The sequence below is a fragment of the Ascaphus truei genome, chromosome 2 (assembly GCF_040206685.1).
Source record: "Ascaphus truei isolate aAscTru1 chromosome 2, aAscTru1.hap1, whole genome shotgun sequence".
Taxonomy (NCBI): Eukaryota; Metazoa; Chordata; class Amphibia; order Anura; family Ascaphidae; genus Ascaphus; species Ascaphus truei.
Genome location: NC_134484.1, coordinates 435,950,197 through 435,966,738, shown reverse-complemented (window position 1 = coordinate 435,966,738; position 16,542 = coordinate 435,950,197). Strand labels below are relative to the sequence as shown.

General features: G+C 39.4%; 1 protein-coding gene across 6 annotated transcripts in view; it reads left to right on the top strand.

Moving 5' to 3' along the window:
* Positions 1-16,542, top strand: part of WDR37 (WD repeat domain 37) — a 144,425-nt gene that overhangs the window by 114,510 nt on the left and 13,373 nt on the right. The window lies entirely within an intron of this gene.

Genomic DNA, 16,542 nt, shown 5'->3' with positions numbered 1-16,542 from the left:
CCCCCTTCCATTGTACCGCGCTGCGGAATATGTTGGCGCTTAACAATTAAACTACATAAATAATATTCTGGACGTAGAATTCGGAAATAATGTTATAGTTGCTATCTTAAATGTGCAATAAGAAACATACACTAACGCTACTGGTGGAATACCTTTCCTTAGAAGTTATTTAGTATTATTCATTTTCTTTTTATCATCGCGTAAAAAAAAATGTAATTATCGTCTCTAAAGAAAATAATGGCACATGAAACTGGTGACCAAAGCTGGAGAGTGTGGATTTAGCTGCCTTAGTGCGTTAAACATGAAACTGATGTAGCTGCTCTTCTCTGCACCGAGAACCACAGCTTCCCACCAAGATTATAGATTTCCAGGTCCAAGTTTAGAAAACCTATGTTTATGTTTTCAGCAGGAAACTAGTGCTGGCAGTGAAGGATTATTTACCCTGCACAGCAAAGGCTGTCAAATTGTGGGAGCCCCCAGCCCCCTGGAGGGTCATGGAGGAAGCTTCAGGGTGTGCAATGCGCAAGGCATTTTTTTGTTGTTATTAATAAATCAGAAAACATGACATTTGACCGTAACACACATTGAAATCGTATCCGTAAAGCGTTTACAACGGATGTAATCAGATGGACTTTTTTGCTGACACAAGGCTGCTGACACAGTATACATTAATTATAAGCCAACAATCATTTCTATAAAGCCGCTGCTGTTTAGCACGTTAGAGAGAAATTCATTGTAGATCTCAATGTCCCAGGTACATGGACATCTTGAAACCTATGTTCTCTTTTAGTACTACTTCAGTAGGCACACTGCAGACAATATTTTTTTTTTTTGTAAAACCATGTGTGGTGGGGTGGTATACTTCAAGTTGTTCCTCTTTATACAGTAGCTCAGAAAAGGCTCCTTGCTGAAAATCGATCTAACCACTTTAAGACAGAAGCAAATGTAGTTATGGTATGAAATAGTTTTCTGATCTCTTAAAATGTAACGCTTTGGTGTGCAATATTGTCCTACAGTTTACACTGTTTAAAAGGTTAGACACACACTAGTTAATGCTGTATTTTAATATCCAGATAGGATAAATTGTTCCCTATTAAAGCTGTTCCAAACTGTGGGTAAACAGTTTCCGGCGAGGAGAATCCTGCTTGTGCAGCGAACACAACACAGACAAACAATCTCTTCAAAGTGCAGGTCTCTTCTAGGACAGAGGTACAAAGTAGAGCTCTACTCACAAATTCATAATGAAGTTCTCCATGTAATGTGGCAGCCAAGAACAGAGGAGAACCAACGTTTCAGGTCCCATATGGACCTTTCATCAGGAATTTGTTTGTCACTATTAAAGCTGCAATTATCTCCCAAGATGCATTTAGAGTGAAGTTACTGTAACAATGCAGCCAAGTTCACCAATTAACATTTGTTTTTTTTAACTCCTAAAAGCCAAAGTTATTGATCATTTCTAAGGTAATCCCTGGCGCACATTTTAATCCATCTGTATTTTTGTTTGTTCTTGGCGTCTAAGGAATAAGACTGACTGTCATACAGATACCAAAAATCTAGTGTATAAAGTTTAAAAAATGTAATAAAAATTAAAAGGATTGCTGCTGTGATTTCTTGTACAGTCCCTCTACCACCCAGGTGTTGTCCAAATCTGCAGTAATAGAACAGTTCATACTGTATACAGTTTTCTGTGGCCAGAGTAGGAATGTTCTGTACTCTCAATGATCCGTCACTCTCTTGTATACTTTATATTCCGATGGGTGCTGTGTTCTGTAGTGGTCGTCATCTCTGATCACCAGTGTCTAAGAACTGCAGCAATATAGACGTGCGAGTTATTGTTGACACACAGACGTCTCCCCGTTGCTTTAAAATGCTGCTTGCGTCCCAATCTCCTCTTCACAGCACCTGACGATGCCCTTTTCCCTGAGGCACTGGGCTTGTAATTGTGTGTAGTTAAGGTCATTATGTCATAACATTGACATCTTCCAATGGTGTATTTAATCCCACACCCAGACATACTGTCAAAATAAAGTATACAATGCTGTGCTGGTAAAATAATAGTACGCCGTTGTGTATTTTTGGACATCTATGCAGTTGCGGGTTGGTAATATTGTCATTTTGGACACAGAGAAGCAGTCATCATTGGGTTTGTGTGGGCCTCAAGCAAAGACTGCTACATTTCTGCACAAGTTTATCCACTGCCTCCCATCCCACTCAAATCACCCACTTATCTTTTCCTCTCGTTAGTAATTTTTAATTCCGTGAATAAATCACTTAATAAGAATTTTGTCATTCTGATTGATATATAGATATATTCCTGTGAAGAAAAAGTAATAGTGCGCTACTAATCTCTGGTGGGTAATTTATATAAAAGTTATATAGAAGAATTATTATCGATTTTTATGTGCTACAAAAAAAACATTCACAGTGATGGACAGTGTTAAACAACATAAACACAAATAGTGCATGAGAAAAGTCCATAGATAAGACTTTTTATTCATTTATTGAACTGGTGATTATCTGAAAGTAAAAGATAAGTGTTCTAATTCCTTGGTGAAAGGTGAAAAAATTCCAGGCGTGTGCTGTTCTCTGTTGGAGATTTTTCACTCCTTCAGGACATGTGGAGAAAAGGAGAGAGGAAATCGCAAAGAACGCTCATAGTGTAACACAATTTATTTTAAAAATCTTATCTAAAAACTAGTGGTATCAAACTCACATTCTTTTCAAGGTAAGACCACATTCACACGCACCCACTACGAGAATCCCGCAGGTCCGATATTCTCCGTCTCCGTATCTCTGCTTGCCGGTGTGTGCGCGATTGGTGGTGCAGTCCACCCTATGACGTCACCCGCCGTGCGCTCCATCTCGGAAGTTCGGGAGGCAGTTCAGGCAGCAATTGGAGTCAGGACAGACTCAAAGGAGTGCAGCAGGCAGCAAGTTAACCCTACGCGTTTCGTGATTGGAATCAATTTACCTCTATGTCCAGACACTTTATTCAGCTTTGTTTCATATAATCAATAAACCGTTCACTCGTAACCATAACCACAATGCAACCCAAACTCGGTGACACCCGTAGTAATACTTGCATATACAAAACATAGTCTCACAGTATGGACACCAACACTAACATAAAGAGCCTCTTCCTTCTCTCAGGGAGCAGTCACCTGCCCCTTTCCAGGCTGCCCCTTTATTATTATGTAAGGGAACCTCTGCCTCTTTAGCTGGTCTGTTCTTTGCAGCTCACATTGACTGTTTACGTTTGTACATGGGGCAGCAATTCATGGTCATTAATTAATAAATCAGGACCGTGAATACCAGTGATTGCACTCGGCTTCCAAGGTTATGTAGTGCAACATTGTTTGGATCTTGTGTTCTGCAATATGTTTTACCAGTCAAGTACATTATATTGAATTGCATTCACATAAGTCTCGGACTTATTGAATGAATTGTGAAGTGGGCGCGTTCAGGCCAAAATTCCCATTGACTTGTAAAAGACATTTTCTGCTCCATAAGGTCCAAGAAAGGCAGATTCTGTCATCCGCTTAGAAGTCTTTCCACTTCTAGTTTTACCATACTCTGTGTTAGCACAGGCTTGCTCAGTGCTCAAACTTGGATGGTGCTAGTGGCTGATAATGCCTTTGTTTCACTTTGCTAGGATCTGTCTTCATTCCTGTTCATGTTCAGGTATCCATAAGCATGACATAGACTGCCGAAGAGACTCTTCTGCGCTTTACCCCACAATGCATTGTAAACCTTTTGGTTAAAGAACAATAAAGCAGTGGTTCACTGCTTGATTGCAGGGGATCACAATACTATTAAAGCCGCAATCGTGCTAATACTATCTGATCTAGGGGGTCTCCGTTCATGAGGTCCTCCAACTTCTGGGGACCCCTTCCTTTTTGAGATAGACACAGAAATACTTGCTCGGTAGACACGATATAGCTGCCGGGGATAGCCGGGCTCTGACAAACAAATTGAATGCTGCAACATCAGGAGGAACGTAGCAACTTTCTATTGGTACCGTGCCCATATTTTATTTTATTTTAAAAACCACACACATGCTGGCACAAACAACAAATATCTTGGGAACCAGGCGGTCCCCAGGGGTCGGGGGACACACAGCAGCTCTGGTTCAGTAAAAAAAAAAAATACACAAAATGGGGACTGCTCATTTAAACAATGGCACAAATTGGTGCAGGTCTCTTATTTATTTGGTTGAATCATTTGATCAATTTTGTTGCCGAGTTATAAAGTAGAAGAATAGAAAGTATTTTGTATTTGCTTTTACGATTAATACTTAACTTGGTTAGTTTAGTATTACTTTTAACATTTCCTTCCTTCTGAAGACATTTACTTTAATTTGATATCTTTTTTTTTTTTTTTCATTTTTGATTTCTACATTTTGCACTTTAATGGGCTGCGTTACATTTTCCATTTTTCTATTAAAAGATGATGTCTCAATTCATTTACTTTATGGGCATTTTGGAATCTGTGTAACTATCTGAGATAGCATTGCATGACATAGATGAATAAAAACTGCATATTCCTGATAACTTTTATTATTCAAACAGGTATTTGTGTCAATCATTTATAAGGTGCCTTTCATGACTTCTTCCTAAAGTGCCATCGAAAATATATAGGCAATGAATCATTATGTAGATACTCCTGACTAGTTTGCAATTTAGACTTTATGCAAAGAATCTTATTCTGGAAAAGACACAGTGAAAGCTTGTATAGCAGCTGAGTTCTTGCAATATGTGCAAGCAAAGATAAAAGGGCTTCTAGCTCTTTCTATGGTCCCAGGGTAAAGCCCGGGAGTGGGTAACTCAGTCCTCAAAATCCCCCAACAGGTCAGGTTTTCAGGATATCCCTGCTTCAGCACAGGTGGCTCAATCCGTCCCTGCTTCAGCATAGGTGGCTCAGTCAGACTGAGCTACCTGTGCTGAAGCAGCTATATCCTTAAAACCTGACCTGTTGGTGGCCTTTGAGGACTGGAGTTGCCCACCCCTGGTGTAGCCACAGGATGTTATTTGGTGGAATGGTTCCAACAAATAAATTAATGCATTTTTGTAACCCTAGACACAAAAAAGTCAAGATAAATGCAACTTGGGATGCCCCAACTCTATGGGAACAGAAACAACAAGCAGAAACAGTAGTGGGTGCTGCAAGCAGAAAAAACCTAGTCGGGGTAACTACATATAGAACAGAAGGGTAGCTGAGCATACCAAATAAGATGCAATGAATTATAAAAAGTTCATTTTATTGACTGATTGCAGCCACAAACCATCCCATGGTTTGTATCCCTAACATTTAATTTCAAGTTTGCGTTTAACATGAAATAAATAAAATCAAACATTGCATTACATCCATTTTTCTTGCACTGCTTGGTCTTCCAACTAGAAACTATGATAATGACACCTTTCGGCTCACGCATGGCTATATTCCTTATACTGTACGCCTTTAATAAGGTTGGCATGAGCATGTCTCCATCACTTTCCCAGCAATCCCTGGAGTGACTTGTCAAGTGTTTAAAAACAATAAGCATTAAGAGACACTTGACAGTGCTAGTTCTATGCTGATCTTTAGAAGCCAAGTAATAAATGTATTCTTGCTGGGATTTGTCATCCAAATAATGTGTTTCAATGTGAGTTTTAATTGATGGATTTACCCCCTAGCATAGCTTGTGGCGACTGACTTGTGTCTGGCTGGTTATAACCTTTGGTTAGCAGCCAGCAAAACTCCCAAGCTCTCTCTAAAACTAATTATAAACAGTACCCAGTGAAAAGCAGCAGGCTGAATGTGCTCATGTTCATATGCATACTCGGCAAGTGCTTTCTTCCAAGCATGCCTGGCACTGGCTTCGGCTTGCGCAGAGACATAGTAAGAGCATCCTGTTGACACGGGACCTGAAGTTTTTGATGGACTTTAGTGCCTTGTTCTCTGCAGTGTTTTGTCCTTATGCTGTCCCACAATCTAGTTCACCTCCCCTTGCAGATTTCTTGTAAATAAAAAATGTTAAAAGCTGTATCATACGGCAGGCATGAGCTTATAGGGCTCAATGTTAAGATGGATTAGAAGCAAAAGGTGACAGTGTGCTCATTTGCATGTCGTTTCCTAGAATCCCTGGCTGTAGTGGAAGCACTGTATGACAAGCGATGATGGGTTGCAGACCTGTCTGAGACGTGAATGAGCTCACAAATGAGATGTAAAGTAAATAAAAGGAACATTTTCCCGTGGGGCTGCATATTTCATTGTTAGAATGGGTATTGTTTTATCTGCCCTGTTGTAGCAATTTGGCAAACTATACAATGAAACTAAAGCTTATATATTTTTCCAGAATTACAAATTTAAATGCATGTTATTTTTTTTATGTGTATTATCTTCGATAACTATTATTTATTGAGTCGTTTGAACGGAGGGACACAAGTCAATTTATTACTAACAGTTATGTTTTCCCAGTCATTGAAACCAAGATAATATTACCTTTAAAGGAGTAATCCAAGCTGGCTATTTACTCCTTGACACTCCTTGAGAAAGCGCCAATACGGCGTGAAATGCGTGGGAGGCTCTTTTCTAAGACTGCTTATTTTGTATATGTCTCAAAGCTGAATTGCATTTTTTGCTATGGCCTGGATTCCCGTGTAATATATTTTTGGATTTGACTCGTACCGCTGTTGCTCCGTATCTCCCTTGCTCCACTGGCGATTTATGCTATTTATTTTTTAAACATAGGACTGTAGCTCAGGGAGCTCCACAAGTTTCATGTAATGGCAGCGTTTCCGCGCTCCCGCACCCTAGTGATGATGATGTCATTAGGTTCGGCTTCCTATTGGCCCGCGTGACGCAGAAGCATTAAACGTTGCAGAGAAACGGTCACCCCCTTTTTGTAGGTAAGTACAGGAAGCAGGGCATCCCCGGAGCTGAAATTAATGGGGTTCACCTCCGGAAACCCCCTGCTTCAATCCTGTGATAAAAACCAGAAATTAAAAAAAAAAAAGCATGCATTTCTCCTTTAATGTTTCTGTAAACATGTAAAGTAATTTGTGGCCATACCTTCTAGGCTCACTGTCACTAAAAGAAAGCGAGGCTGACACAGATAATTTAGGTTTAGTTTTGTAAATAATATCAATTGCATGTAATCCACTGCCATATAAATCAAGCAGAAACAAAATGCAATTTTATTTTACATTCTGTATAATTTGTAATCCACTCTTATGTTAACTCCCTAGGGAAGGAATCTACTTTTACTAAAGAGGTTAACATATTAAGAATTCCCATTTACATATCTTTGTCTAAACACAATCTCTATTAGATAACTAGAGAACCACGGTGTTGCTTTACTAATATACCTTTTGTGAAGTTTTGTCTTGCATTTGGTGGTAGATAAACCATTGGAATATCTTGTATGTCCTTTTTTTGTTTTTTCTCCATTGACCAAAGTGTCAATCTCTCCTAGGACCAACATTTACTAATGGTATTGAAGTGTTTAAGGGGTTACATCTGGGTGATTGATGCCTTTGTTGATGTTTGGCTAAAGGGTAAAGAAAACAATCGATTAGCACATTGAAATGCCCCTAGGAAATGTAATGTGCCATTAATATCCAGATAAATAAAATCTCCGGTTTTAGCTTGGTTAGGTTAGTTTATGGAAGTCAATCAGATGAAACATCCCCAATAGCCTGGACTCGTGCCTACTGTCCCACACCCATAGTCGCTCCTACTGTACCAACCACGGTGACCAATCACTGCCATTTACTGCACTTATTGCCTCGCCTGCTGTCTCTGTGAGTCTCCCAACATACCAATTAGATTGTAAGCTCTCTGGGGCAGGGATTTCCTTTCCTATTGTCTGATTTTACTGCGCTTATTGTATAATAATTTCCTGTAGTGTATTGTCTTTGTTAAGCGCTGAGTACGCTGTATAAATAGATAAATTATTCACAAAAGGTTGTTTTTTGGCCAGCTAAGTGGGGTTGAACTTTTAAAGGACCATCCCATATAGTACTGAATAAAAATCACAGGCCACTTGTAAAGAAAAAGTAACTGAAATGAGGGCAAAATTAATATTCAGGAATGTGGCTATTATTAGGTAGGTAGTACTTGATGTGACAATCGTTTTATAGACAATTTTTCGATAATCCCAAAAATGAGTATACAACACAGTACCATTATACCGGGGATGTTTTTTCTTAATTGGATAAAAGGGAGCGTAGTATCAATATGCAATGCATTAGAGATGATTTTATATGGTACCTTTCTTTGCTTTCTTCTAATTGACCGTAATGACAAACACAAGACTCTGATCACTGTGGAGATTGTATGCTGGGTTGAAGGTGATTAGAAGTGGATTTTGTAGAGTAGCAGCTATTGTTATTGTAGGGAGCCAATAATATATTTTTGAGGCTGCTTTCTGTAAAACAAACAAGTTATAGATCTAATGGTGGGGTCTGTATTGCTTTTTATTGCAGCATGTTCAGTGGAGACTCTAAACATGAACTGTAGTTTGAAAATCTAGTATCAATTGTGGAACAAAGGATAATTCTAAAAAGCTGATTTGCCAGGTGAACGTACAGTAGTAGGAGGCTCAGTGTTAATGTTAGCAAGTTTGGTACATACATTGCTGTGACCGGTCAGGACTGTGCGCTGACCAATTGAAAGTACACCGAGTTAGGCATGCCATTGAATGACTCGTAACATCACTACCACCTATCGCTACACAGATGTCCATATTAGCGACTTCTACCCAAAGATACTGGACAGGTAGCAAAATGAACTTGCCTCAAGCAAAGTGTCTCTCTTTGTACATGCCAGTTTTGGATATGTTCATATGATGCTATATAACTATACTGATCTAGTTAGATATTTTCACATCCTTCCAAAATGGTCTATTCAGGAGACACTGGAATACCTAGTGTTAATTGTGGGATTCAATGCCAACAAAGATCATACTGCATCAGCATTTCATGGTCCAACATCCTTTACATCATATATTTTTTTCCCTGTGTGTGAAATTTCAGCAGATTGTTATGCAAAACAGTTTGCAGTCTCTGTGTGACTGGGGAGACAGCTGTTAGTCCTAATGAGGACTGCTAGCATCACAGTATTTCCGTTGATTGAGACCCACGGAGGGAGCAGAATGTTCCAGATCGGGCAGTGGTGTGTGGTGAGAAAGTGCCACGCTGTCAGCTGGAAGTACATGCTCGGTTGCTCCCTACGACAAGATAAATGAGTTTTGCTGGGGTTTGGCAGAGTCTAAAGCTTTTCTGGAGGATAGTAGCATCGCACCAAACTCCCTATGAGACCCACTGCTTAAAGTGTCTCTAGACGATAGTCTTGATGCACGCTATTTATTTTTCCGTACTTTTACAATACCTGTCATACCTGTGAGTTATTAAAATCCTAATGTCTTTTAGCATTCCATTAGAACACGGTCCACTGGTCTTCTATTGATGCGTTTTTTTAATGAGTAATTTAGACCAGAGTAATTTAACCTCTGCTTAGCCCAATGATTTCACTAAAAGGCAGCAAAATAAGATGTGAGGCTGCTAACCACTGTTTTATTTTTAAACTTCTATTAAGCCTTTTGTTACTGGAAGCAGCGCAAAGCCATGTGCTACTGATACCTCTAACAGCAAAGGGGTTAAACTTAGTCACAAAATACTCAAAGGGCTATATTTACTAAGCAGTGGTCCTTTAGCAGACGCATTACGGCCCATTCACTCGTCTTCTCGCATAGTACCTCTGGGTATGTTTTAACACGTATCTGTGGCTGTTTCTCTATGTCAGGCGTGGCCAACTGCAGACCTCGAGCTACCGACCGGTCAGGTTTTCAAGATATCCCAGCTTCTGCTGGCTTCACAGGTGGCTCGGTCATAACGATTGCGTCACCTGTGCAGAAGCTGGGATGAGGGTGGGGTTCTTGAGGACTGGAGTTGCCCACCCTGGTCTAAGTCCTATTAAAACCAGTAGGTTGTTTTTTTTATTCCTTTGATAAATATGACGCTTTTTTTAATGCTAGTTTTACATAAGGAGACTTGGATAATTTACTCAACCGCCTCCAGAGAAGTAGCCAAGCTTGAGTAATGCAACTAACCCCCCCTCCGTTCCAGAGAGGTAGTTTATCCACAACTGAAGGGGTTAATTCTAAACATTGGTATGTTCTGTAAAGTGTAGAACATATTTAAATGTTTTTTTACCATTTATAAATGCTGTGCTGTTTTTGTAATGGTATGTGTCCAGTTTTGCACTAAAATGTTAATTCATGGCCCACCATAGTTTCAAACTGACCTGGAAATCACAGACACTTAATTGTTTACAAATATTTGCTTTGTGCCTCGATGTTCTCATCTAATCACATACAGTACAGTAGCTGTGTAATCATTGCATGGACAGGCTGTTAATATGTAAAGCTTTGACAACACAGAAACTGTTAATATTACAAGCAATGACATCTGAGTGAAAGTCATACAAGTTGGGGTTGTTTTACCATGAACTGATAAATGTCCTGGAAGCTATTTACACACACACACACACACACACACACACACACACACACACACACACACACACACACACACACACACACACCACACCACACCACACCACACCACACCACACCACTTCACTTCACTTCCAATTAATCCTTCACCAGTTTGATCTAACTTCAGTCTCACTTCCGAATGTTGGCGTATAAAGGCCTGAGACGTGGTTATGGCGTAATAGTAAGACTCCTTACGATGTAATCACGTGCTTACTGGCTGAATATTTGAACTGAAGGATTTCAGCCTAAAGTCAGATTTGAAGAATAGAATAAAATAACCAATAAAAACAGTGTCAACAAAATAGTCCTTGTTTTTTTTAACTTTTACTACGGGGTATATTTGCCGGCTAGCTGTTTTATGAATTGAAAGCTAATGCTTTGATGCTACAGACAGGGATTGAAGGGGTTATGTGGAATTGCGGGCTGCCTTTGTACAATAACCCTCATAGGGGAAAAAATACATCATAAAAAAACAGAACAATTGGCAGTGTCTGCCTCGGAGAAGCACAGAACTGAACGAACAAAGTTGGCAGTGTAATAAATGGGGTCCGGGTAATTTTCTAATTAATTATACTGATTTGCATTCTCATTATTCCTGAATGAGTACGATTTTCATTGGAATCCATGTCTCCTTGTTTGTTTCCTGTGCAGAGCATGCCAGAGGTCTATTTGAATAGAGGAGCGATTATTGCAACATATTTTGATGTTTTCATTGAAAGTCACAGCTTTCTTAATATTCTGGCTATAAGTAAAGATAGGACACCTGTTCTACACACTTTACCAAATTCAGAACATTTGCAAATTCTGCATGGAAATATCAGATTCTGACCCAGTTTCATTCTTTCCACATCCTCTTACTCCAGAGCAGGATTGGCCAACTAAAGTCCTCAAGGGCCACCAACTGGTCAGAATTCAAGAATATCCCTGATTCAGCACAGGTGTCTGTCATTCTGACTGAGTCACACATCGAGCCACCTGTGCTGAAGCAGGGATACCCCGAATACCTTGCCAACTCCAGTCCTCGAGCCACCAACAGGCCTGGTATTTGGGGTATCCCTGTTTCAGCACAGGTGGCAGAATGACTGAAACACCTGTGCTGAAGCAGGGATATCCTTAAAATCTGACCTGTTGGTGGCCCTTGAGGGCTTTAGTTGGCCAATCCTGCTCTGGATGAAGAAAAGCAGAATCCATGGCGAGCTCCAATCTGTTTCTTTGGGGTGCACATGTAAATAGCAGTAACGCTTGCGCTGCCCACGAGCAAGACAGAACCCTGGTACTGAGGTGGGGAAGTGGCAAACCACGCACCCACCGCAGCGGAAGCGTGCCTGGCAGGCGGATTGTCAAACATAGCCGGGTCTGGGTTGGAGAGTGGGGGTAAATCGATACTTGCCAAGGTCTTGGAATGGAGAGTTCAGAATAGTCAGGTTTTCAGGATATCCCAGCTTCACCACGTGAGAAAACACCGGTGGATATGGGGTCATTCGAGCGCAGCAACCGTAGAGAACGCCTTCCGCTGGAATCCACGCGATGGTTCCTCCGGTATCCGCGTCCAGCACTGTCCCGGAAGTGACATCACACACTCGCGAGTGTTTGCCTCCAATATCACGTCTCAGGCTTCAAACAGTGGAAGCTAATGCTCTTTCTCCTCCCCCGTCTGTATCGGTCTGACGTCCGCCAAACCTGGGGAACAGTAGTAAGCTGTCTAGCTCTAAGCAACCTCCAATGTGCCTCTCTCAAAGCCGTCGAAGCCGAGTGTGCGAATCGTGTAGGCCTATTGAGAGAGGCACATTGGAGGTTGCTTAGAGCTAGACAGCTTACTACTGTCCCCCAAGTTTGGCGGACGTCAGACCGATACAGATGGGGGAGAAGAAAGAGCATTATAATATATAGTAATGTCACTTCCGGGACACAGTGCTGGACGCTGATACTGGAGGAACCATGGCGTGGATTTCAGTTGGGTCCAGCTGAAGGCGTTCTCTGCGGTTGCTGCGCTCGAATGACCCCATATCCACCGGTGTTTTCTCACATGCGAGTGAGTGATGTTATCTTTTTTTTATCTTTGTAATTCAGTTGTTCTTATACAACCTGTGCTTGTCTATTCCTTTCATTTCTACTTTCAAGGTATTCCCCCCTCCAGGGGAGCGCTGAACATTGGACCTTTTTCACCCAGGCCTTTGTAGATTGAGCACGCTGTATATGCTTTTATTATATCCAGAAATTAGCTTAGTGGAGCACAGTTACTCTATGTTTTAGATAAACATATATGTTTTTATGCAGTACACGTGGGAAATTCAGTTGTATGCTCAAATTGAATGTGTACAGTATATCGTCAAGTGGTTTACAGCATTCTGTAACCATAGTAAATACATCAAGTGAATAATGTACAGACCTCGGGCATCAACAACTCATTCAATTGCCAATAGTGTTGAAAAAAGACAGCGCAATCATCAAAGTCCAAAAAGTGAAGCCTTGCAAATCAATGTATTTCAGGTCATTCCAGCACTGAAGTCATACAGTACATACATACTTCCTTCATTTCTGCGTATTTTAGGGGCTGGAGGACAGGACGAGGGGGCTGAATACATTAGAAATAGTGTGTGGGTTTTTCTTTTTGTAGCACCTTAATAATGGTTTTTTTTTTGCGTGTTTATGGAATAAAAAGAGACCACTTTATATAGTTAAACATTTGCAGTTATACAGCATCTTAATTTTCATGGGTAGAGTCCCTAGCAAATAATTTAACTATTAAAGTGAGAGAGCACAGTGCTGATTTAGTGGCCACATCATTTTCCGAGGAACGTTGCTGCACTCTGAAATTACATTAAGCAACTTTGTCTCATTAATGCAGTATGGTAGGGTCCTAATTAGAACCTAATTTGATGTCAATTTAAATTAAGAGGGCTGGCGTAAATTGGGCCTTTGTGACCTGGATAGCGCTAATCTCTAATCAGCAGACTGAATGGAACATGAAATCAAATTCTCACAGTACCAGGGAAATGACAGAAACAACTGACATTTTAAATTAGAATTACAAAATTCTAAGAAATAGATGTGCATGACCCCTACTAAGGCATGTGTCAGGAAATCAAATCCACTGAAAGAATAAGCAGAGAAAAATGAATTAATCTACTGATTTGGCAGAGAAAACGTGTGGGTTTTTTTTGCTTTCTTTTTGTGTACATGGAATAGACCAAATGTGATTTAGACCCACAACTTTATATTCTAGATAGATTGGAGAAATGGGGGGAAAGGTTGTTAGATTGAAATGCTTTAAATTGCTTTCCCATTTTGCTTCACATATTTTCTTTTGTCTAACAGTATCTTATACAGAAAATATGTTCTTTCCAATGGAATGAGGCATCTTTGTTGTGTGTGCACCAGGGCTATTTTTGTGGGGTAAAACAATGGAAATTGAGCTCCAGCGTGTCTCTTTTACAGTCATTGTGAGGTTACTAGAAATGGGACAGGAATACCAACTGGATAAATGTCTCCTCCTACTTTTGTTTATAGCTGAATGTGTTGTTGTAGTTTAGATATAAAAAGGAAATTCTTTGCTTGGGGTTTCTGCAAATTTTTCTATATAAACACCACTGGTGTTCATTTTACTGAGAATTTACCAAAGGATACTTATCTATAAAGATAATAGTGTCCGTTTGTCACACTTTATATGTGTAAGAAATCCAATTTAGCAATAATTATACTGTAATGAATGAATCTGTTATCAAAGGCAGAATGTCATAAGTATACAGTATAATTGTCTGAATATATATATACTGTATATATATATATATATATATATATATATATATATATTTATATATTTATTTTCATGGCATTTCCCAGAATCCCTTGCTGCAGTGGAAGCACTGCATGCTGGGTGATAATGGTGAAAGGCGGGGTTGCAGACCTATCTAAGACATGCAAAAAGAGCATACAGTAATATTTCCATTTGCTATATGCTTTACTGTGGAGGGTTTTTGTCACTTGTTTTACCCACCATAACTTAACTGTGGTGTGTGTGTGTGTGTGTGTGTGTGTGTGTGTGTGTGTGTGTGTGTGTATATATATATATATATATGTGTGTGTGTGCGTGTGTGTGTGTATATATATGTATGTGTATATATATATGTGTGTGTGTGTGTGTGTATATATGTATATATATATATATGTGTGTGTGTGTGTGTATATATATATGTATGTGTATATATGTGTGTGTGTGTGTGTGTATGTATATATATATATATATATGTGTGTATATATATATGTATATATATATATATATGTATGTATGTGTGTGTGTATGTGTATATATATATTTATGTGTATATATGTATATATATATATATATATACATATATATACATATACATATATATATATATATATATATATATATATATACACACAGTGGTCGACAAATCACCAAAAAATCTACTCGCCGAACAAAAAAATCTACTCGCCACCTAGTACCACACGTGTGCTGCTTGGGCCAATAGGAGCTCGCCACAATGTTAAATCCACTCGCCCGGGGCGTGCAAATGTATAGGTTTGTCGAACACTGTGTGTGTGTGTGTGTGTGTGTGTGTGTGTGTGTGTGTGTGTGTGTGTGTGTGTGTGTGTGTGTGTGTGTGTGTGTGTGTGTGTGTGTGTGTGTATATGATTGTATGTTCAATTACATTGGAGAGTTATATTGACGGTGCAATTGTCCTAAAAGGTCAGAATAGGCAGAAACCCTGTTTAGGTTTGACATTGAGGGATTATTGACAACTGTGACTTTAGCTGAGAGTAGAGGCTATGATGAAAGCTCTGAGAATCTTCCAGTCCATACTGTATTTGATATTCTATGTATAGAATACGTGTGCTGTTTCTTATGAGATCATATCAGTTTGAAGCTGCAGGACCCAATTTGGAATAGAAATATTAAGAGCGCTGATTCAAGGAATATTATCTGGATAAATATGCAGCAGTGTAGGCTGAGAGACAAGGCGAGAAGCGGGAGGAAGGAGCAGCACATCTTGATACCACCATGATGTGAGGACATACTGTAGGATTTCCCCATAGAGAGAGAGAGAGGTTAAAACCAAGATGGAGGAAACAGAAATGTTATCATGACATTAAGATTTATTCAGAAACAGAAAGCTGTGCAATCATTTTTAAATATCCATCCTTAATTTGGAACGTCAACTGCCATTTTGTACCATTTTTATGTAAGTAATTGTCTTCAAAATAAACCTTTTATTTTTGTGTGATGAATCCCAATTACTGAGGTCTGTTATACTGGCGTTATTGTATTGTATGTCTTTATTTATATAGCGCCATTAATTTACATGCTTCACAGTAGTAATACACGGGGTAATCAAATAAATAACAGATAATATAAATAACAGGTCATGAGAATACGTGCTTCCGACATAAAAGTAACATTAAGGAAGAGGAGTCCCTGCTCCGAGGAGCTTACAGCCTAAGCAATTATGTAAAAGACGTGAAAAGACCTTTAACAATATGTCCTGCAACCTTTTTGTTACCAGGTCATATCACATACATTGATGGAAAGCTCTTGAAAAGTACTTCCCAGGAAAACAGTAGGATATTTGAATTTCCCAAATGTGGGCCTCTGAAAAGTCTCCCAGTTTTAATTTCAACTCCCAGCTGTGTTTACTCCATTGACCCCCTTCAGATGCCCTATAAATGACCTTGGTTCACACATTTACAATTATAAACAGATATTTAATACTGTAAAATTCTACAACTTCAACTATAGATTGCTCATAAGAAATTTGTATCACTTGCTGTTGACTTGCATTACATCTAGTGCTAGTATAAGATTATCACTATGTAATCAATCTAAAAAAAAATGTAGTTGCAAATCAGTCTATACAGGATATAATTTGTGGCACATATTTTAATAATTGAATACTAAACAGAGTCTCAGGGTAGTATACTGATCACCTTTGAGAGTTTAGGTTAAAATACAATTCTATTCCCAATTATAAAGAACGTCACGT